The following is a 25,378-nucleotide window of genomic DNA, read 5'->3' on the forward strand; positions in this document are numbered from 1 at the left end:
ACATGCTTTATAAATCCTAATAGTCCTGGATCTGATCATCTGATAGTCCTTTTTGCAATACAGTTATCATAACTGCTATTTCTCCCACTCTTTAGCATTCCTCACCATAATCTGATATGGTCCAGGTGGAGGTTGCAAACTTTTGCCACCCACGTAGGTTTTTTCTTGCTTTTCACCCACTGCAATTCAGGGTTTTAGATAGTTACTGATATAACTTTACAGCCTGCAGGACTGCTTTAATTTAAATAACTTTATTTTTCCCATAATATACACATATATTACACATTGCTGTATGGTAAGGGCCTGTGTTCAGTAAAAAACAAGAAAAGTGCAGAAACTTGACTTGACCTGTAGAACACACTTCTACAGTTGACTAGTGTTGGGCGAACAGTGTTCGCCACTGTTCGGGTTCTGCAGAACATCACCCTGTTCGGGTGATGTTCGAGTTCGGCCGAACACCTGATGGTGTTCGGCCTTTTAAGTTCGGGTTCGCCCCGAACTACTAATTGGCCGCCGAACAGGGCCCCTGTTCGGCCGAACAGGGCCCTGTTCGGCCGAATACTGCCCCCCTATGGGGTCGCAGGCATAAGGGGGGAGCATGCCCCGATCGTGGGGGGGGGTCGGAAATTCCCCCCACCCCCTCCGCTAGCGCTCCCCCCTCTGCCCGCTTCCCCATACAAAAGTTTCAGGAAGTATCGGTCCGGTGGTAGTGGGTGGCTGGCAGTGGGCGGCACTGTGAAGTGAGTGACTGAGGAGGAGGAGTCCGGAGAGTGACGCGTTGAGGGAGGCCGGGCAGCGGGCGGTTCAGCAGTAGTACCGTACTACTGCTGAACCGCCCGCTGCCCGGCCTCCCTCAACGCGTCACTCTCCGGACTCCTCCTCCTCAGTCACTCACTTCACAGTGCCGCCCACTGCCAGCCACCCACTACCACCGGACCGGTACTTCCTGAAACTTTTGTATGGGGAAGCGGGCAGAGGGGGGAGCGCTAGCGGAGGGGGTGGGGGGAATTTCCGACCCCCCCCCCCCCGCGATCGGGGCATGCTCCCCCCTTATGCCTGCGACCCCATAGGGCCCCCAAAAGCGGGATGTTCGGGGAGTTCGGGGTTCGGCCCGAACATGCCGAACATTGCGGCCATGTTCGGCGAACTTTCCCGAACCCGAACATCCAGGTGTTCGCCCAACACTACAGTTGACCTGCAGTTGGCCTACAATGAAACTAATGTTACAATGACAGCTATGCCAGAAAGTGGTCTGTCTAGAAGCCTATATAAGGTGCAGATGGAAAGTCCGCACTTATGTACACAGGCCAGCACTCAGAAACTGGAAATTGTCTGTCCGACAGCTCTGACACTTGGTATAATTTACTGAGTTCCAAGAAAATGTTCTTTGTTGTATCTCATCTGCAGCGAGACTGTTAGCAAGTTTCCATCAGGCTTCCTCTGACTCAAAAAAAAAAAAGTTTTTTTGGAGCTATGGAAAGAAAAATTCCCCAACTATCAGGGGGGTAACTAGAAGCCCTGTGATTACAGGGGGGGCCAGAACTGTGCCGGTCCAGTTTACTAACCTTCCCTTCCTCTGATACCGGGGACTATACTTCAGATCAGGTGTTTTGTGGCTACACTTGTTATGGGTGTGAAGATCATGATGGCCACACTTGTTGTATGACCCTTGTGAGAGATGGGTCCCCAGGCTGTGAGGGTCACACAGGGGAGGTAAGGGAACATCCGGGGGCTCCATCAAAGTTTTGCTGGGGGGGTCGCATGGATTGTAGTTATGCCACTGCCAACTATATTTGCATTGAATCTTACTGTGTTCATTTTACTTTGATTTCTAATAAGTGCTAATGGAGGTCCTACCCACAGTTTTCCAGTTCAATACTTTCTCTAATGCACTATAAACACTACAGATAAACTCTGATAAAATCTGTGCCCAGCTCAGTTATCAGTTTAGTCATGTACTCCTCAGACAGCTAAATAAAGCAATATCAAATTCTGTACTGCTATCCTGAGAGACCTATGCAGCTCCATATACTGTGTGAGCTAAAATCCATGTTCTAGTCTCTCAAAATATCATTTAATATTCAAAAGGGTGGAGCAGAGGTGATAAGTTTGCACATACAGTATTTTTCCCAACCTCGATGATTCTGAAGACAGATTTGACAGGCTGTTTGAATTGCATTTCCATGACAAGCTGGATATTGAGAAGGTGAATGTAAGTCAATAATTTAAACATGATTTTCATGGCTCGTTGGCTGCACTGATGTGTACAACTTTCATCCCGGTGTGTTATTTCAAAGGCTGTATTCTTCAGAATCAATAATTACTCAAGGTCTCTGCCCAGTGCAAAAGCCTTTGGTTGCAATGGAACAACAGAACATGTTTTGTTTTCTCTTTTAATGAGTAGGTAATTTTCCATATTTTGTCCAATATAAAGACTTTCAATCCTGAAGTTGTAAGAGCCAATAGATAACAACCTCTAGGCTACAAGTATGAGCAGGGACATGGAATTCTTGGGGTCAACAGAAACACAACATTACAGGGAAAGAGAGTTTGCTCACCCAAGAGCTTATTGCCGCATTGATCCATCTAGAACAAAGGTCGTATTTCATTATTTTAGTTACTTACATAAGAAGGAATCAGTATACCAGAGTTTCTCATCATATATAGTATGTACAGCGAAAGTGAGGGTGGCTACGGTTTGAGCCACATTTATCCCAAGTTTGATTGGTTTGTGGCAAAAATACAATCAAAAGCATGATCGTATCTGATAGAAAATTTCGGTCATTTGGGCACCTTTATAGATTGTCAATAGATTTCATGGTGAAATTTTTTGAAAATCTATGTGCTGTGTATGGAGGGATTCAATCCCTCTTTGATCAGATTCAGATCAGAGATGGATTGTTCTGTGTGCAACATTAGATGGCGATCAAAGTGGATATGACCATCTTAAAGAGGAACTGTAAAGTGGATATTAACTCACCTCAGTGTGAAGCTGATGGCAGGTTTGTCAGGGAAAACCCAGTTCTCATAGGGGGCGGTAAAGTCCAGCAGCCAATGGAAATTCAGCTGAAAAGGTGAAATTTCTCCCACTCTGTAGGCCTAATTAATATTCAGCCTACTGATGCACATCCTTGTGGTTAATGATATCACATGCAGCTAATTTGCATATGCTGATATTAAAGGCTGGATATCTCAGCTCTCATAGCTCCTACACACGCTAATTTTGAGAATAGAGAGGAGACCCCCAAAACTACCTCAGTGCCAAATTGCAGCGCCACAATCCTGCTGGTTCCTGAGATAGGGTATATCAAAGCTATCTGTGAACCAGTGGGACTAGGGGGCTGCAGTTTGGCACAGAGGTAGTTTGGGAGGTCCCCTCTCTTCCCTCAAATGGAGTGTGTAGGAGCTATGAATGCTGAGATATTGAGCCTTTAAATACCTGCCGACCGATCCACGCCAATTGGCGTGAACACGTCGGTAGCCCCAGTACCACTCCACGCCGATTGGCATGAATGGCTTCTTATGGGGCTTGCAGGAGAGCATGAGCTCCACTGCGCGCGCATCTCTGCTCTGGTGAAGGAGCTCCGCTCAGCCTTCAGTCCCCCAGCGGCGATTGCCGTCTAATAACTATGTAAAGCAGCGCTGTACTGGGACAGCCATGTAAAACGGCTGTCCCCCTGGGGAACACAAGAGTGATCCACTGTGATAGGCTGAAGCCTGTCAGAGCCGATCGCTGGGATAGGCTGACTGGGGGAGGAAGGGAGGGAAAAATATGTTGAAAATGTACAATTTTATTAAAGGAAAAATAACAAAAATATTTGTAAAAAAAAATAAACATTGGAGAAGCAATCAGACCTTACCAACAGAGAGCTATGTTGGTGGGTAGGATCACTTGCTGAGTTCTGCGGCCCTGCAGCGAGCCCTTAAAGTTGCAGTGGCTCATTTAGTAAAAATGGCCTGCTCACTAGGGGGGTTCAACACCGCGGTCCTCAAGTGGTTAATATCAATAACATAATATAACACTGTAGACATAGGAGGATCAGAAACAGCATTGGCATAGCGGCCTAGTGGAGAGCAGAGAAATGACATCAGCAGCACAGGATCAGACACAGCACTGACATAGCAACCTAGTGGAGCGCAGAGAAATGGCAGCAGCAGTACAGGATCAGACAAAGCACTGACGTGGCTGCCTGGTGGAGAGCAGAGAAATAGCAGCAGCAGTACAAGATCAGGCACAGCACTGGCATAGCAGCCTAGTGGAGAGAAGATAAATGACATCAGCAGCACAGGATCAGACACAGCACTGACATAACAGCCTGGTGGAGCGCAGAGAAATGGCAGCAGCAGTACAGGATCAGACAAAGCACTGACGTGGCTGCCTGGTGGAGAGCAGAGAAATGGCAGCAGCAGTACAAGATCAGGCACAGCACTGGCATAGCAGCCTAGTGGAGAGAAGATAAATGACATCAGCAGCACAGGATCAGACACAGCACTGACGTAGCTGCCTGGTGGAGAGCAGTGAAATGGCAGCAGCAGTACAGGATCAGACACAGCACTGACATAACAGCCTGGTGGAGAGCAGAGAAATAGCAGCAGCAGTTCAGGATCATACACAACACAGACATAACAGCCTGGTGGAGAGCATATAAATGGCAGCAGCAGCACAGGATCAGGCACAGCAGTGACCTGGCAGCCTGGTGGAGAGCAGAGAAATGGCAGCAGTAGCACAGGATCAGACACAGCATTGACGTAGCAGCCTGGTGGAAAGCAGAGAAATGGCAGCAGCCGTACAGGATCAGACACAGCACAGACGTAGCAACCTAGTGGAGAGCAGAGAAATGGCAGCAGCAGCACAGGATCAGGCACAGCACTGACTTAGCAGCCTAGTGGAGAGCAGAGAAATGGCAGCAGCAGCACAGGATCAGGCACAGCACTGACATAACAGACTATTGGAGAGCAGAGAAATGGCAGCAGCAGTACAAGATCAGGCACAGCACTGACATAGCAGCCTAGTGGAGAGCAGAGAAATGGCAGCAGCAGCACACGATCAGACACAGCACTGACGTAGCTGCCTGGTGGAGAGCAGTGAAATGGCAGCAGCAGTACAGGATCAGACACAGCACTGACATAACAGCCTAGTGGAGAGCAGAGAAATGGCAGCAGCAGTTCAGGATCAGACACAGCACGGACATAACAGCCTGGTAGAGAGCAGAGAAATGGCAGCAGCAGTACAGGATCAGACAAAGCACTGACGTGGCTGCCTGGTGGAGAGCAGAGAAATGGCAGCAGCAGTACAAGATCAGGCACAGCACTGGCATAGCAGCCTAGTGGAGAGAAGATAAATGACATCAGCAGCACAGGATCAGACACAGCACTGACGTAGCTGCCTGGTGGAGAGCAGTGAAATGGCAGCAGCAGTACAGGATCAGACACAGCACTGACATAACAGCCTGGTGGAGAGCAGAGAAATAGCAGCAGCAGTTCAGGATCAGACACAACACAGACATAACAGCCTGGTGGAGAGCATATAAATGGCAGCAGCAGCACAGGATCAGGCACAGCAGTGACCTGGCAGCCTGGTGGAGAGCAGAGAAATGGCAGCAGTAGCACAGGATCAGACACAGCATTGACGTAGCAGCCTGGTGGAAAGCAGAGAAATGGCAGCAGCCGTACAGGATCAGACACAGCACAGACGTAGCAACCTAGTGGAGAGCAGAGAAATGGCAGCAGCAGCACAGGATCAGGCACAGCACTGACTTAGCAGCCTAGTGGAGAGCAGAGAAATGGCAGCAGCAGCACAGGATCAGGCACAGCACTGACATAACAGACTATTGGAGAGCAGAGAAATGGCAGCAGCAGTACAAGATCAGGCACAGCACTGACATAGCAGCCTAGTGGAGAGCAGAGAAATGGCAGCAGCAGCACACGATCAGACACAGCACTGACGTAGCTGCCTGGTGGAGAGCAGTGAAATGGCAGCAGCAGTACAAGATCAGACACAGCACTGACATAACAGCCTAGTGGAGAGCAGAGAAATGGCAGCAGCAGTTCAGGATCAGACACAGCACGGACATAACAGCCTGGTAGAGAGCAGAGAAATGACAGCAGCAGCACAGGATCAGGCACAGCACTGACCTGGCAGCCTGGTGGAGCAGAGAAATGGCAGCAGTAGCACAGGATCAGACACAGCACAGACGTAGCAACCTAGTGGAGAGCAGAGAAATGGCAGCACAGCAGCACAGGATCAGGCACAGCACTGACCTGGCAGCTTGGTGGACAGCAGAGAAATGGCAGCAGCAGCAGCACAGAATCAGGCACAGCACTGAAGTAGCAGCCTGGTGGAGAGCCGACAAATGGCGGCAGCAGCACAGGATCAGACTCAGCACTGACATAGCAACTTAGTGGAGAGCAGAGAAATGGCAACAGCAGCACAGGATCAGGCACAGCACTGACGTAGCAGCCTAGTGGAGAGCAGAGAAATGGCAGCAGCAGCACAGGATCAGGCACAGTACAGACATAGCAGCCTAGTGGAGAGCAGAGAAATGGCAGCAGCAGCACGGGATCAGGCACAGCACTGACGTAGCAGCCTAGTGGAGAGCAGAGGAATGGCAGCAGCAGTACAGGATCAGACACAGCACGGACATAGCAACCTAGTGGAGAGCAGAGAAATGGCAGCAGCAGCAGTACAGGATCAGGCACAGCACTGTCGTAGCAGCCTAGTGGAGAGCAGAGAAATGGCAGCAGCAGCAGCACAGGATCAGACACAGCACTGATGTAGCAGCCTAGTGGAGAGCAGAGAAATGGCAGCAGCACTACAGGATCAGACACAGCACTGACATAGCAACTTAGTGGTGAGCAGAGGAATGGCAGCAGCAGTACAGGATCAGACACAGCACTGACATAGCAACCTAGTGTAGAGCAAAGAAATAGCAACAGCAGTACAGGATCAAACACAGCACTGACATAGCAACCTTGTGGAGAGCAGAGAAATGGCAGCAGCAGTACAGGATCAGGCACAGCACTGTCGTAGCAGCCTAGTGGAGAGCAGAGAAATGGCAGCAGCAGCACGGGATCAGGCAAAGCACTGACTTAGCAGCCTAGTGGAGAGCAGAGAAATGGCAGCAGCAGCACAGGATCAGGCACAGCACTGACATAGCAGACCATTGGAGAGCAGAGAAATGGCAGCAGCAGTACAAGATCAGGCACAGCACTGACATAGAAGCCTAGTGGAGAGCAGAGAAATGGCAGCAGCAGCACAGGATCAGGCACAGCACTGACATAGCAGACTATTGGAGAGCAGAGAAATGGCAGCAGCAGTACAAGATCAGGCACAGCACTGACATAGCAACCTAGTGGTGAGCAGAGGAATGGCAGCAGCAGCAGCAGCACAGGATCAGACACAGCACTGACATAGCAACCTAGTGGTGAGCAGAGAAATGGCAGCAGCAGTACAGGATCAGACACAGCACTGACATAGCAACCTAGTGGAGAGCAAAGAAATAGCAACAGCAGCAGCACAGGATCAGGCACAGCTCTGTCGTAGCAGCCTAGTGGAGAGCAGAGAAATGGCAGCAGCAGCACGGGATCAGGCACAGCACTGACTTAGCAGCCTAGTGGAGAGCAGAGAAATGGCAGCAGCAGCACAGGATCAGGCACAGCACCGACATAGCAACCTAGTGGAGAGCAGAGAAATGGCAGCAGCAGCACGGGATCAGGCACAGCACTGACTTAGCAGCCTAGTGGAGAGCAGAGAAATGGCAGCAGCAGCACAGGATCAGGCACAGCACTGACATAGCAGACCATTGGAGAGCAGAGAAATGGCAGCAGCAGTACAAGATCAGGCACAGCACTGACGTAGCAGCCTAGTGGTGAGCAGTGAAATGGCAGCAGTAGCACAGGATCAGGCACAGCACAGACGTAGCTGCCTGGTGGAGAGCAGAAAATAACAGAGTGAAAAGCAGTCTGTTTCTTACTGAAAATCATGGCAACATTTTCCTGCAATTGGGTTTGCAACTCTCAATTACAGAATGAATGATCGGTCCCTTGCTGTCCTCCTCCACCATCTGGATCCTCCGGTATGCGGCCCGATAACTTTGTAAATTGAGGCGTACTGCGCAATTGTGTCTTGGCTGTGCGCGCCCCATCATGCTCCCATCGCTGGCAGAGTTCTGCACCTGATAGATTTGCAAGGCTCTGATTTGCTGGTTATGATCACATTAAACCAGGAAGTCATCACAGCAAATCAAAACATGCCAAATCTATTACCTGATCACATGCTTCCCCGTGAGTTCTCCTAAGCATTGCCATCCTACTTATCCAGCGCTTAGTTTCCCTCCCCTTTTTGTCTTTACAAGCTAACATAAATGTATTTTAAATTTTACACATTTCTGGAAAACTTGTCCTTTAAGCTAACATCCCCCCGAGGAAAACGTATTGCATACAGTTACATTGCCCCAAGCACGTTATTTTCATAGCAAGAGCAATTGCTATATAACATAAGATTTTCACACATATTATCCTAAAATACAAAGTGCAATAGGATAATGTGGTCTGTTATAGTGCAGACATACGAACATGCCTATACAATTGGATGGGGAGTCTGTTCACATGTGGCAATACAGTGAGACATAAAGTGTACCTGTATGGTGTGAACTCAGAAGCTCTGCTTTCACTTTATTTCTGCTCAAAGTTCTGAAACTACTGAAATTTGAAATGCATTAATATTAATCTTATTGCATTGTGCAATAAAAACCATTGTCCATACAACTACTTAGGCATGTTCATATCTCTATGTGAACATGCCTATGCAATTGTTTAGTCAGTGAGTTGACATGTTATTATTGTGCAATTCAATAGTTTTAACGTACCCTAAGGGTAAGTTCACATTGAATCCATTGTGATGTGCATGCAGCACATGGAACCTGATTACAATGGTAGTGGCCGGCACCTACCTTATGGCTATAAATTTGTAACATGGGCTTAACATGCACAAGGTCTTGCAGCACAGCTTGGCTCACATTATTATGGCAGACCCCAACACACCCCAGAGCCAATGCACATAAGAGAATAGATCTATCGTAGACCATTGTAGCGTATTGCTGTGTGATTGTAACTAACCTTATAATGCACTGCTGTGTGATTATAACTTACTTTATAATGCACTACATCCTGCATAGTGTGAATGTAGCCTTAGACATGCAGTTTTCACTATCCTTATTTCTTGTGATAAATTCTGCTTATATCACCCGGGTTTGCTTCATGGCTGCTTCAGTCACAACATTTATTTAGAAAAATACAGAAATAAACAGGGCAATAGAATATATCTGGAGCTTATCTATCTAGGTATTCATTCACTGTTTTCAACTCCAATACTAACTCCTCTCCAAGCCCGCTGTCTGTTGGTGCACTACAAGGTTCTGTCCTTGGACCTCTTCTCTTCTCCATTTAAACCCATCATGGCCTGTGACAATATCACCTCTATACTGAGGACAACCGAATCTATTTCTCAGCCCCCAACCTCTCTAAGCTATTATCTATAGCCCCTGACTGTCTATCTGCTGTCTTCACATTCATGTCATCCTATTTCCTTAAACTTAACATGAACAAAATGTAAGTTGTGATATTTCCACTGTCTCTCTCTGCTCCACCACCAGTAGTTACCATCAATGTAGAAATCACCCTAATAACCTCAACTCCAAAAGCTAGGGATGACTAGGGATGACTTTGAGCTCTCATTTAGACCACACATTAACACATGAATTACCTCCTGTTAATTTCATCTAAAAAAATTCCAGAATTTGTCCCTTCCTTTTACAGGAGGTTACCAAAATGCTTGTACATGCTCTAATCATATCCCGTCTTGCTACTGTATCCTCACCATTCTCTGCAGTCTACCAAGTCTACTGAACTCTGCTGCCCATCTCATCCACCTCTCCTCCCATCTCTGAAATCTTTCCATTGGTTACAATATGCTACCAATTACCCAAAGGATCAAGGGGGCCCTCCCCCATTTATTTTATATCAACCTAATATTTTTATGTCATTTCTCTGTATCTGTACTGACTGATATTCCACACTCCATCAACATGTCTAAATACGTCCACTTTGAAATCATCAGCCTCATATCATTCACAAAATGATGGTACTTCTTAATACAATTGTGCCAATAAACCAATAGCCTTGCAAAATATGGTGAATTTCAGTCAAGTTAGAGGTGGAACCTGAAAACTGAAACACAGTGCCAAAAATATTTTAATCCTGTACATAATCAGTTCACTAATTAAAATATTGCTGGTTTATGTGTAGTTCTAATACATCTCCGCAGCAATTTCACAAGCTTGTCTATTACTTCTGTCCATATGATTTGTGCTTTTTAATTATATTTTAGCATAGGTTGCAATCACTTTATTTTTATTCTAGCGTGTTGCAGATTTGCAGCTATGATAAATTCAATTTAGAACTTCACGTGCTGCAGAAAATCTGTTGGTGGGGAAATTCAATTACTCTGATATGTAAACATACCATTGAGATGAAGAAGAAATATGTGCATGCCCCTATAAGTGTGTCATGGAGAATGCTGTAAAACAAGCATGAAATCTCCATTAAATGATGGTCAATTTACAGCTAACTGTCACTACTTTGCTATAGGTTGTTGTAAATGGAACTAAAGCAGCAGTAACAAAAAATACAAGCTTTAGTTCCCGATGCTTACACCACAGAGATACAAACAAAGGTTTTCTGTTTAGCAAGGAATACTGATTTTATCATCTTAAGATCACGTATTATTGACTGGCAAATACCGGCAGCTTTTTCAAGATGTTTATAAGAAGATCCAAGTACCTTTTCCTTATCCGTTGGTATCACACAGAAAACCACATCGGAGTACCTGCAGATACTGCTTAGTGCTATCAAAAATACCAGCTGCTATAAATAATGCATCTGAGCTGTTCTACAGGTCCACTTCATTCAGGATAAGCTCAGAAGGGTTCTCCACGGCCCTAAGTCAATTTACTTTTTCACCTAGATCATTTTTCATCTTCTATGTAAAAAACCTTTTCAGCACTCAGCAATTGAAAAAGAACCAAAAAGTAGGTAAAAAAAAGTATTGTCAAAAGTATTTTCTTGCTTGCAGGTAGCTTAAAATGAATTTTATTGATAGGATGTGAACCTATCTCCTTGGAGAAAACATAGAATAAAAAGTGAATGCATAAAGTCCCATGTATTGTATCATAGCACACTTCTTAAAAAAAAAAAATCTTTAGCATTATCCTATAAGAGTTCCACTGTAACACAGAGATGTGTTGGTAGTTCATATTGCTCAAAAATACTTCCTTGTTAGCCAAGAGATTTAAATAGGTGGAAACAGCAAGTACACCTGAAGAGGCCCTAGAAGTTTGAAAGCTGACATTTTTAAAAAACAGTTCTAATACAGGTAGTGTGTGTAGTTTTTATGGTATCTTTTATGTAATAAAAGCACATCACGTATATACTGTATTTCTTTGACGCAAGAATAAGGAATTTATCATTATAAGTACAACCATATTATGCTGCGATATGCATTAACCACTTCAGCCCGCAGGTGTTTTCACCTTCAGGACGAAGGCAATTTTCCCCTGTCAGCGCTCCTCCCATTCATCCGCCAATAATTGTATCATGCATTTTAACAGGAATAATAAGAAAAAAAAGGAGAAAAATCATTATTTCTCAGTTTTCAGCCATTATAGTTTTAAAATAAAACGTTCTGCTGTGGATAAAATACACACATTTTATTTGCCCATTTGTCTCGGTTATTGCAACGTACAAAATATTTCCCTAGTACAATGTATGCCGCAAATATTTTATTTAGAAATAAAGGTGCATTTTTCGGTTTTGCGTCCATCACTAATTACAAGCCCATATAGGCTAAAGGTAATAATGTATATAGTAATATATCTTCACAACATACATATTAAAAACTTTAGACCCTAAGGTAACGATTTATGTATTTTTTTTAACTATCATTGCATGGCATTTGGCTCTGCTTAGCTCTGTTTAATGGAGATAATTAAATAAAAAAAATCAGGAAACCAAATTAAAGGCAGCTAAATGGAGATGAAAGCTTGCGCTTTTTCATTTGTATTTGAATGCTTCTGTTTGCAATGCATTTATTCTAAATGTAACAACTAGTCAGAAATTATCTAATAACTGATTTGACACCAGTAAAATCAAAGCTAGCTGAAGAAGTAGAGGATGAGGAAAGTAAGGGAAATCAGTCATATATTTTCCAACATGTTTCAATGGTTTTCAGCAGCAATATCAGGAGGCTTTGAATCAGGATGATACAATTTACTGGATAACTTAAAGTGTACCCAAGGTGACACGTGACATGATGAGATAAAGGTGTATATACTGTGCCAATATATCAATTAAGGCTATGTTCCTTTTTTATTTTACTGTCTAAAAGAGTTCATCTTCAGGCATGCAAGTTGCTGCTTCTCTCTTGTCAAACCCTTGTTGGATTATAGTGTAATCCTCACTGATGAAGAATTAAAGCCATAAAACTTTTTTCTGGCAGAGAACAGCTTCTGAGAGCAGGGGATAGATACAAAAGGTAACTAGTTCCTATATTTTAACTCTGGGACTCTTGAGACACTGCCATTGAGCAGAGACAATAAACCATTAAAATAATAAAATAAAATCATGGGATATCTTAAAAAAGGTACTTTTTATCATTTCCCTTTTTCCATAATAAGAAATATAAGTTTAGCTGCTATACATCACTGCTATATATAGATTGTAGTGTGTTAATTACTATATACCAATATAAATTGTGTATTTTATAACCCTGATGGTTTTTATAATGTTGAAAAAACAGATCTTTAACCACTTGCCGACCGCCCACAGCCCATGGGCGGCGGCAAAGTGGATCCCCTAAGGACCGCAATACGCCTTAAGGCGGTGCGTCCTTTTCCTTAGCCGGGGGAGCGATCGCGTCATTGATGACGCGCGCTTCCCCCGGCAACTAGCTCCGCCCACCCGCCGTAACATCCCGCCGGCCATACGGAAGCGCCGGCGGGATGTTAACCCCGCGATCGCCGCTACAAAGTGTATAATACACTTTGTAATGTATACAAAGTGTATTATACAGGCTGCCTCCTGCCCTGGTGGTCCCAGTGTCCGAGGGACCACCAGGGCAGGCGGCAGCCACACTAGTCTGCACCCAAACACACTGATCTGCCCCCCCCCCCACCCATTGATCGCCCACAGCACCCCTCAGACCCCCCCCCCCCTGCCCACCCCCCAGACCCCTGTTTGCACCCAATCACCCCCTAATAACCCATCAATCACTTCCTGTCACTATCTGTCAACGCTATTTTTTTTTATCTCCCCCCCTGCCCCCTGTGTACTGTATGCATCTATCCCCTCTGATAACCTGTCAATCACCTGTCAATCACCCATCAATCACCCATCAATCACCCCCTGTCACTGCCACCCAACAATCAGCCCCTAACCTGCCCCTTGCGGGCAATCTGATCACCCACCCACACCAATAGATCGCCCGCAGATCCGACATCAGATCACCTCCCAAATCCATTGTTTACATCTATTCTCTCCTCTAAACACCCACTAATTACCCATCAATCACCCATCAATCACCCCCTATCACCACCTGTCACTTTTACCTATCAGATCAGACCCTAATCTGCCCCTTGCGGGCACCCAATCACCCGCCAACACGCTCAGATTGCCCTCTGACCCCCCCTTATCAATTCGCCAGTGCATTAATTACATCTGTTCTTCCCTGTAATAACCCACTGATCACCTGTCAATCACCTGCCAATCACCTATCACCCATCAATCACCCCCTGTCACCCCCTGTCACTGTCACCCATCAATCAGCCCCTAACCTGCCCCTTGCGGGCAATCTGATCACCCACCCACACCAATAGATCGCCCGCAGATCCGACATCAGATCACCTCCCAAATCCATTGTTTACATCTATTCTCTCCTCTAAACACCCACTAATTACCCATCAATCACCCCCTATCACCACCTGTCACTGTTACCTATCAGATCAGACCCTAATCTGCCCCTTGCGGGCACCCAATCACCCGCCCACACGCTCAGATTGCCCTCAGACCCCCCCCCCCTTATCAATTCGCCAGTGCATTAATTACATCTGTTCTTCCCTGTAATAACCCACTGATCACCTGTCAATCACCTGCCAATCACCTATCACCCATCAATCACCCCCTGTCACCCCCTGTCACTGCCACCCATCAATCAGCCCCTAACCTGCCCCTTGCGGGCAATCTGATCACCCACCCACACCAATAGATCGCCCGCAGATCCGACATCAGATCACCTCCCAAATCCATTGTTTACATCTATTCTCTCCTCTAAACACCCACTAATTACACATCAATCACCCCCTATCACCACCTGTCACTGTTACCTATCAGATCAGACCCTAATCTGCCCCTTGCGGGCACCCAATCACCCGCCCACACGCTCAGATTGCCCTCAGACCCCCCCCTCCCCCCCTTATCAATTCGCCAGTGCATTAATTACATCTGTTCTTCCCTGTAATAACCCACTGATCACCTGTCAATCACCTGCCAATCACCTATCACCCATCAATCACCCCCTGTCACCCCGTCACTGCCACCCATCAATCAGCCCCTAACCTGCCCCTTGCGGGCAATTTGATTACCCACCCACACCAATAGATCGCCTGCAGATCCGACATCAGATCACCTCCCAAATCCATTGTTTACATCTATTCTCTCCTCTAAACACCCACTAATTACCCATCAATCACCCCCTATCACCACCTGTCACTTTTACCTATCAGATCAGACTCTAATCTGCCCCTTGCGGGCACCCAATCACCCGCCAACACGCTTAGATTGCCCTCTGACCCCCCCTTAGCAATTCGCCAGTGCATTAATTACATCTGTTCTTCCCTGTAATAACCCACTGATCACCTGTCAATCACCTGCCAATCACCTATCACCCATCAATCACCCCCTTTCACTGCCACCCATCAATCAGCCCCTAACCTGCCCCTTGCGGGCAATCTGATCACCCACCCACACCATCCGATCGCCTGCAGACCCGCAGTCAGATCACCTCCCAAGTGCATTGCATCTGTTCTCTCCTCTAAACACCCACTAATTACCCATCAATCACCCCCTGTCACTGCTACCCATCAGATTAGACCCCCATCTGCCCCTAGGGCACCCAATCACCCGCCCACACCCTCAGACCCCAGCCCTGATCACCTCGCCATTGCATTACTTGCATCTATTCCCCCCACTAATCACACCTTGAGACACCCATCAATCACCTCCTGTCACTACCTGTCACCCCCTAGCACACCTACCCATCAGATCAGGCCCTAATTTGCCCCGTGTAGGCTCCTGATCACTCGGCCAAACCCTCAGATCCCCCTCAGACCCCCTTCCGATCACCTCCCCAGTGCATTGAGTGCATCTATTTTCCCCTCTAATCACCCCCTGAGACACCCATCAATCACCTCCTGTCACCCCCCTAGCACTCCTATCCATCAGATCAGGCCCAATACAACCTGTCATCTAAAAGGCCACCCTGCTTATGACCGGTTCCACAAAATTCGGCCCCTCATAGACCACCTGTCATCAAAATTTGCAGATGCTTATACCCCTGAACAGTCATTTTGAGACATTTGGTTTCCAGACTACTCACGGTTTTGGGCCCGTAAAATGCCAGGGCGGTATAGGAACCCCACAAGTGACCCCATTTTAGAAAAAAGACACCCCAAGGTATTCTGTTAGGTGTATGACGAGTTCATAGAAGATTTTATTTTTTGTCAAAAGTTAGCGGAAATTGATTTTTATTAGGTTTTTTTCACAAAGTGTCATTTTTCACTAACTTGTGACTAAAAATAAAATCTTCGATGACCTCGCCATACACCTAATGGAATACCTTGGGGTGTCTTCTTTCTAAAATGGGGTCACTTGTGGGGTTCCTATACTGCCCTGGCATTTTAGGGGCCCTAAACCGTGAGGAGTAGTCTAGAAAACAAATGCCTCAAAATGACCTGTGAATAGGACGTTGGGCCCCTTAGTGCACCTAGGCTGCAAAAAAAGTGTCACACATGTGGTATCGCCGTACTCAGGAGAATTAGTATAATGTGTTTTGGGGTGTATTTTTACACATACCCATGCTGGGTGGGAGAAATCTCTCTGTAAATGGACAATTGTGTGTAAAAAAAATCAAACAATTGTCATGTACAGAGATATTTCTACCACCCAGCATGGGTATGTGTAAAAATACACCACAAAACACATTATACTACTTCTCCTGAGTACGGCGGTACCACATGTGTGGCACTTTTTTACACCCTAAGTGCGCTAAGGGGCCCAAAGTCCAATGAGTACCTTTAGGATTTCACAGGTCATTTTGCGACATTTGGTTTCAAGACTACTCCTCACGGTTTAGGGCCCCTAAAATGCCAGGGCAGTATAGGAACCCCACAAATGACCCCATTCTAGAAAGGAGACACCCAAAGGTATTCCGTTAGGAGTATGGTGAGTTCATAGAAGATTTTATTTTTTGTCACAAGCTAGCGGAATATGACACTTTGTGAAGAAAAACAATTCAAATCAATTTCTGCTAACTTGTGGCAAAAAATAAAATCTTCTATGAACTCACCATACTCCTAACGGAATACCTTGGGGTGTCTTCTTTGTAACATGGGGTCATTAGTGGGGTTCCTATACTGCCCTGGCATTTTAGGGGCCCTAAACCGTGAGGAGTAGTCTTGAAACAAAAATGACCTGTGAAATCCTAAAGGTACTCATTGGACTTTGGGCCCTTTAGCGCAGTTAGGGTGCAAAAAAGTGCCACACATGTGGTATTGCCGTACTCGGGAGAAGTAGTATAATGTGTTTTGGGGTGTATTTTTACACATACCCATGCTGGGTGGGAGAAATACCTCTGTAAATGACAATCTTTTGATTTTTTTACACACAATTGTCCATTTACAGAGTTATTTCTCCCACCCAGCATGGGTATGTGTAAAAATACACCCCAAAACACATTGTAATACTTCTCCCGAGTACGGCGATACCACATGTGTGGCACTTTTTTGCACCCTAACTGCGCTAAAGGGCCCAAAGTCCAATGAGGACCTTTAGGATTTCACGGGTCATTTTGCGGAATTTGATTTCCAGACTACTCCTCATGGTTTAGGGCCCCTAAAATGCCAGGGCAGTATAGGAACCCCACAAATGACCTTATTTTAGAAAGAAGACACCCAAAGGTATTCCGTTAGGAGTATGGTGAGTTCATAGAAGTTGTTATTTTTTTGTCACAAGTTAGCGGAAATTGATTTTAATTGTTTTTTTTCACAAAGTGTCATGTTCCTCTAACTTGTGACAAAAAATAAAATCTTCTATGAACTCACCATACTCCTAACGGAATACCTTGGGGTGTCTTCTTTCTAAAATGGGGTCATTTGTGGGGTTCCTATAATGCCCTGGCATTTTAGGGGCCCTAAACCATGAGGAGTAGTCTTGAAACCAAATGTCGCAAAATGACCTGTGAAATCCTAAAGGTACTCATTGGACTTTGGGCCCTTTAGCGCAGTTAGGGTGCAAAAAAGTGCCACACATGTGGTATCGCCGTACTCAGGAGAAGTAGTATAATGTGTTTTGTGGTGTATTTTTACACATACCCATGCTGGGTGGGAGAAATAACTCTGTAAATGGACAATTGTGTGTAAAAAAAATGAAAACATTGTCATTTACAGAGATATTTCTCCCACCCAGCATGGGTATGTGTAAAAATACACCCCAAAACACATTATAGTACTTCTACTGAGTATGGCAATACCACATGTGTGGCACTTTTTTGCAGCCTAACTGAGCTAAGGGGTCCAAAGTCCAATGAGCACCTTTAGGCTTTACAGGGGTGCTTACAATTTAGTACCCCCCAAAATGTCAGGACAGTAAACACACCCCACAAATGACCCCATTTTGGAAAGTAGACACTTCAAGGTATTCAGAGAGGGGCATGGTGAGTCCGTGGCAGATTTCATTTTTTTTTGTCGCAAGTTAGCAGAAATGGAAACTTTTTTTTTTTTGTCATTAAGTGTCATTTTCCGCTTACTTGTGACAAAAAATAATATCTTCTATGAACTCACTATGCCTCTCAGTGAATACTTTGGGATGTCTTCTTTCCAAAATGGGGTCATTTGGGGGGTATTTATACTATCCTGGAATTCTAGCCCCTCATGAAACATGACAGGGAGTCAGAAAAGTCATAGATGCTTGAAAATGGGAAAATTCACTTTTTGCACCATAGTTTGTAAACGCTATAACTTTTACCCAAACCAATAAATATACACTGAATGGGGTTTTTTTTTATCAAAAACATGTTTGTCCACATTTTTCGCGCTGCATGTATACAGAAATTTTACTTTATTTGAAAAATGTCAGCACAGAAAGTTAAAAAAATCATTTTTTTGCCAAAATTCATGTCTTTTTTGATGAATATAATAAAAAGTAAAAATCGCAGGAGCAATGAAATAGCACCAAAAGAAAGCTTTATTAGTGACAAGAAAAGGAGCCAAAATTCATTTAGGTGGTAGGTTGTATGAGCGAGCAATAAACCGTGAAAGCTGCAGTGGTCTGAATGGGGAAAAAGTGCCTGGTCCTTAAGGGGTAGAAAGACTGTGGTTCTCAAGTGGTTAAGATGCATGTGGAGCTTTTAGCATGATCCGTCTGTTTTTAGGAACATTATTGACCTGAGGAAATAGACTTGTAGCTCACGAAACTTTTTGAACACAAGCTTAGACAGCCTTCTCTAGGTAAGCAATTTCTCACCTCTCCTTTATACCATTTTATTGTTTATACCATATTGGGTGCCTCTTTTCCTTTTGTCCAGAATAGTGTTACCCTTCTTGGGGGGTCGAGACCTTTTTTTAGACAGAGCGACCAGTCCACAGAGGCATCTTCAACTTACACGAGTTCGGGATGGGTGTTCCCAACAAGCGCTGGCGGTGGTTGCAATCTGAGGACCTTGTTTACTTCGAATCAAACTTTTCTCTAAATAATACACTATATTGGGCTCCTATTCTTCTTTTATAAGTTTTTTTTTATCAAAGTCGCTTGATTCATCCCCTGCTGCTCTGCTATGAAATGTACAATATTCTCAAAACATACTGTTGCGCGCAATATGATCCACAGTGCAGTCCCTTACAGTGTAATTGAACAGGGTCCGCACTGCATCAGAGAACAATTCTGGTGCTGTGTGCTGCTGTATAGCGCACATCATCTGCACTGCTTAGCGTGAATAGGCCCTTCGTATACTACCGTACTTTATTTCCGCAAATGTATGGCTAGTATTAAACAAGCAAATCTAATTTTACCAAGGATGATGTAATTCTCTTGCTCAAATGTATTGCGTAATGTTGAAATGCATTTTCCTGCTTTTAAAATAGAGCAAGCTATACATACACATTTGGTAAAATGCATTGCTACAGACCTTTAACATTTGCATGTAATCAGCACTTATTTCCACCCCAGTCTAGTCAGACAATAATATATTAGTACTTAGACTTGCCCAAACTGCAGTTTCTGTGCTCTCTATTGTGTTTAAGTGAAAAGACATACTATATCATTTATAACAAAACTTGGCACCATAATAGGATTCTCTTTCAATTATGCCTGGTACATGCTGGCACCATGCATAAATCTTCTAAACAAGAATGTTCATAATAATTTATGAGTTATGATTGTTTGGAAAAAGCTGCAGATGAGAAGCCAAGTATTTACTGAGCCTTGCAAAAACTCCAAAATCCTATTTTTTTAAAGATAAAATGAGAATTCATCTATGTTAATAAAGTATAGCTTTGTTCCAGAAGTAGGTTCAGCAGGTAACCAAAGGCATTATGCAGCAGAATTTCAGTACTGAATGGTAGCAACGCCAACAGACTTTTCTCCAAAGTAATCAATATTGCTCTTGCTACACACTTTCTTTTATGACAAATTACCAATGCAATAGTTTATAAACCTAAAAAAGTGGCATATTTTGCAAGTTCCATTTTGCAGTACCCAAGAACATAGTAAAGATGCATCAACATCTGTGAAACTGTTCAGTAATCAATATCTGTAATGTTCAGATTCTATTATGCGCAGTGTTACAGAGGTCTGAGAGGGGCAGGGATATTTCCACTCTCTAACTTTTATTGCAAAAATGTTTACTGATTTTAAGTAGTCAATATATTTAACAGATAGCCTAGCTGAATAAAACCAGGGGTTTCTTCCAGCCACTAGAAGTCTATCTAGTCCAGCTCTGCAGTTCTGCTACCCTCCAGGGTCCTGTCCTCTGGGCCATGACAACTTGCGTGCCACTAATAGAACAATGCACGCTCCCTTCTGTCCTGGTAAAATTATTGCTGCTTCATGCATTAGGCCCCAGAAGTTTATGTGGCTTGGGAGAGAGTAGGACGCCCTCTCTTTTTTTGTATATATTTATTATTTAAAGAATTCCTTAAGTCACACAACAATGTGCTCATCCAAGATGATCCAGCACTCCGACAGTGATTCTCAGCAGAGATAGCCCCAACCAGCTACCTCTGTCGTGTTTAGTCTAGCATGTGAATGAGGCATGAGTCCCTTGCGAAGATAAGAGTTGGCTAGTTAAGGAATTTGATAGGTGCCTGAGTAATACAATAGACAGAGTGAGAGAGGTGGAAATAGTAATAAAAGTGTGACACTAATTTAAAAATTTCAATTCAATGTAGAATGTGGTATGGTATAATAATTTTGCCTGCACTAATACAATAGTAAGATTAGACTGCAGAAGTAGAACTTTTCTAAATCAGACCAATAAGGATACTGATTTACAACATTGATCCCGACTTTTACATTTATTTTCAGACACTGTACTGACCATCCTCATCACTATTTTCAGACACTGTACCTCCCCCATCCCCCCCCCCCCCTCTTTCCACCTCTCTCTGTCTCTCCCTTTGTCCTCAAAAAAAAGGTATAAAAAAACAAAGGAGGTATTTAACCAAAAACAGAAAAAGATTGGGTAAGAAATTTGATTTGGGATGGCTAAGGGAAGGTCTTTAATGACCACTTTTACTCACATTCCTATTTTTTGTCTATCTGCTTAAGAACTTGTACAAGGGCAGATTGAAAAGTAATTGAACAGTCGGGCCAGTGCTAGTTAAAATGGGGCTCTTGGCAAAAATGGGCCCCCAACATTTTTTTAGCAGTACTAGGTGCCCCCCCCTCCCCTCCAATATAGTAGAAAATAGTGGTCCCCATCCCCATTTTACTGCAGAGTACTTGCAATGGGCAAACTCACTTGTTCAGCCAGCACACTCCCTCTTTTCGTCAGTGTCCTTCTGTCTCAATACCTGTGTGCGTACTGAGGGCCCATCATTTAGCTCTGGGGACCTGTGCAACTGCTCAGTTGCCCCATGGAAGAACTGGCCCTGCAAACAGTCCCTTCTTCTCTTTCAGGGAAGTAGACATGGTCTACAAGTAGTGCCTGTGTTCAGGGCCGGGCCGAGGCATAGGCTGGAGAGGCTCCAGCCTCAGGGCGCAGTGTAGGAGGGGGCGCACAATTCATTCAGCTGTCATTCCTAATTGTGTATGAAGCAGAAAGAAATAAGAAAAGGGGATACATAGCAGTGACTGCAAGCCAGATAACTAGATATTAAGGTGTTGGGGAGGTTGTGGGTCCTGCGGCCCTCTTAATCTAATAGCAATCAGGGTGTGACAGCTGGGGTGGGAGGGATGGAGGGGCGCACTTTGGTGTCTCAGCCTTGGGTGCTGGAGGACCTTGTCCCTGCTCTGCCTGTGTTTGTAAACAACATACAATAGTCTTACATACATACAAGTCTTAACTTGCAGTTAGACCTCTATTTTCTTTACTGTTCTGTCACAGTGAGTGACATTTCCTGATTAGAGATGGCCCGAACGGTTTGCCGGCGAACGGTTCCGTGGTTCGCGATCGCGGAGAACCGCAAACTTTTCCAGAAGTTTGGTTTGCCCCCATAGTGCATCATGAGGGTCAATTTTGACCCTCTACATCACAGTCAGCAGGCACATTGTAGCCAATTAGGCTACACTCCCTCCTGGAGCCCCACCGCCCCTTATAAAAGGCAGGCAGCGTCAGGCATTGGACTCACTCGTGTGCCTGCAGTAATTAGAGAAGGGATAGCTGCCGCAGACTCTCATAGGGAAAGCTTAGTTAGGCTCTTGTAGGCTTGTTAGCTTGCTCCTGGCTGATTGTTATTGCTAAAAAAGCACCCCTCAACAGCTCTTTTGAGAGCTAATCTTATTCTTGTGATCTATTTTTTTTTTGTGTGTGTGTGTGTGTGTACCACTGACACTTGTGTTGCATAGACAGCCTTGGTAATTCCTACTGTGTGTGCCACTGCCAGGCCCAGCACATTCAGTGACTACCTGTGTGTGTGACAGGTGCACATTGTAATACCCATCACTGCATATACCTACTACCTGTTGTTCACTTCAGTGCACCCACCTACCTACGTGAGTGCACGCAGTGTCACTGAGCCTGTCCGGTACCTGTCTGTGTGTGACAGGTGCACATTGTAATACCCATCACTGCATATACCTACTACCTGTTGTTCACTTTAGTGCACCCACCTACCTACGTGAGTGCACGCAGTGTCACTGTGCCTGTTCGGTACCTGTCTGTGTGTGACAGGTGCACATTATAATACCCATCACTGCATATACTTACCTGACAGTCACTGTTGTTCTATCATTGAGCTACCACTGCCCGGTGACCATACAGGCTTGAAAACCGCCACGGCCTGCACTCTGGCCATGGTGCGCACCAGTCCAGCATGGCCATCACTACACAAACAGTTGTTTGCGGTGCGTTACACAGTGAGTTTGGTATGTCAGTGTGAAGCAGTACTCTAATTACACTCCCTGATTGATGTATACACATGCAAGATGTTTTAAAGCACTGGGCTTGAAAACCGCCACGGTGTGCACTCTGGCCATGGTGCGCACGCCAGTGGCGTATCTGGGTAAAATAGCGCCTATGGCAAACACTACAATTGCGCCCCCCCCCCCCCATCCCCAGCCAAGCCCCCAAGCAGAGCATTCCCCCATAATAAAAGCAACCAGGTGCCTCAAGATAAGGAAATTAAATAGCCAGGAGCGCCAAGATAATTAAGTAGCAAAGTGCCGTGTATATACATAATTTGAGTAGATATGTTCCCCAGACAACCCAATTAGGCAGACACATGCTTCTAGATATTAGTATAAGGTACTCATTTGTGCACCTCACATTTTGAAAAATACTCCTCAGTCAGTGGACAGTCAGTAACATGACTATGTAATCTGTAAAGTACTGCAGAAGATGTCAGTGCTATATAAATACATAATAATACGGTAGGACATTTGACTATGACCATGGCAGATATTAGATTTTATGCTTCGCTGAGGACAGTCAGTGACATGACTATGCACTCTGTAATGTGCTGCAGAAGATGTCAGTGCTATATAAATACATAATAATAATAATAATAATATGGTAGGACATTAGACTATGACTATGGTAGGATTAGAGTGTGAGCTCCTCTGAGGACAATCAGTGACATGACTATGTACTCTGTAAAGTACTGCAGAAGAGGGCAGTGCTATATAAATACATAATAATAATAATAATATGGTAGGACATTAGAATATGACTATGGTAGGATAAGAGTGTGAGCTCCTCTGAGGACAGTCGGTGACATGACTATGTACTCTGTAATGTGCTGCAGAAGATGTCAGTGCTATATAAAAACATAATAATAATAATAATAATAATAATAATAATATGGTAGGACAATAGACTATGGTAGGATTAGAATGTGAGCTCCTCTGAGGACAATCAGTGACATGACTATGTACTCTGTAGTGTGCTGCAGAAGATGTCAGGGCTATATAAATACATAATAATAATATAGTAGGGCATTAGGCTAGGACTATGGTAGGATTATAGTGTGAGCTCCTCTGAGGACAGTCAGTGACATTACTATGTACTCTGTAATGTGCTGCAGAAGATGTCAGTGCTATATAAATACATAATAATAATAATATGGTAGGACATTAGATTATGACTATGGTAGGATAAGAGTGTGAGCTCCTCTGAGGACAGTCAGTGACATGACTATGTGTCACGGACGGTTGCGGGGCCGCAGACGCGTCCTGGAACCGCCCATGAAGAAAAAGCGATCGCACTCGATTCCCTGCATCGATTGCGCTTCAAATCGATACAATCTGGGTTGAGTGTGTAGGGGCAGCTGAAGTCCTTTTCTTAGCAGAGAGAGAGCACCATCCTAAAGGCTGGATGGCTCTTTTGATATGCTAATGAGCCTGGGCCCAGAGAGTCCCTGGCTTCAAGCTGTGCTGATGGCCCATCCATCAGGTATAAGGTGACAAGCACCATGGCAGAAGCAATCTAGTTGGGGGGAAGCCAGACCCACTGGCTCCCTCCCAGCAGGGGAGGTGACACCTAGCTGGCTGCTCCAAACTTCAAAGAGCCTTTGCCTGGGAATAACCTGAGTCTCATAGCATATCCATAACTTCCCAGATCTGTCATATTTCTGGGGTTCCTGAGATGGCAGCTTCGCCAAACGTGGGGGAAGTGTAGCATGAGCCCCGGTGCTGGTTCTGAGGAAGTTTCAGAACATTCTGAGGTAAGGACTGCCAGTTAGGCAGTTTGAAAGTGCCTGATGATACCACAGGGGTCCCACCCCTCATGTCTGGTATCAGGGCGCTGGGTAAATCGAGACAGACCTGAAAATGTTAATAAATCTGCCCTGACCTGTACGGTTCTGTAAGATAGAGCCCATATATGGGTAGATATGATTTCTAGTCCCCAGGACAAGGGGAGGGCTCATCTCATCTTCTAAGGGGGTGTGTGGCTCTCCGCCCTCACTCCCTCCTACTGAATCAGGGGCATAAGAATGGCAGAGGACCCAAACTCAGTGTCCTCCACACTGAAACATCTTGAACTCATCAGGTGCCAGCTTGAGGATATGCTGGCATCCTCCTGGTCTGAACTCTGAACTCTGATTGAAACCCAGAACTCTGATTTTTCCCACAAAAAGGACATCTTTCCAGGAACTAAGTATTTTTCTCCATTCTTTTATTTTTATACTGGCTATTACTGTCTTAATAATTGTGATTTTAATAATTGTCTGTATATATTAATTATTTATATTGCGTGAATAAACGACTTTCTCCAAGTCATTCACTGTCCGCTACCCTGCTTATCAGCACACACAGAACTGATCCCGGGTCTCTGAAGATACGCTACTGTTTGTTGTTGGCTAGACAGAATACCGTGTGTTTAACCGTTTTATTCGCA

This window comes from Hyperolius riggenbachi, chromosome 2 (genome assembly GCF_040937935.1).
Source record: "Hyperolius riggenbachi isolate aHypRig1 chromosome 2, aHypRig1.pri, whole genome shotgun sequence".
Lineage (NCBI taxonomy): Eukaryota > Metazoa > Chordata > Amphibia > Anura > Hyperoliidae > Hyperolius > Hyperolius riggenbachi.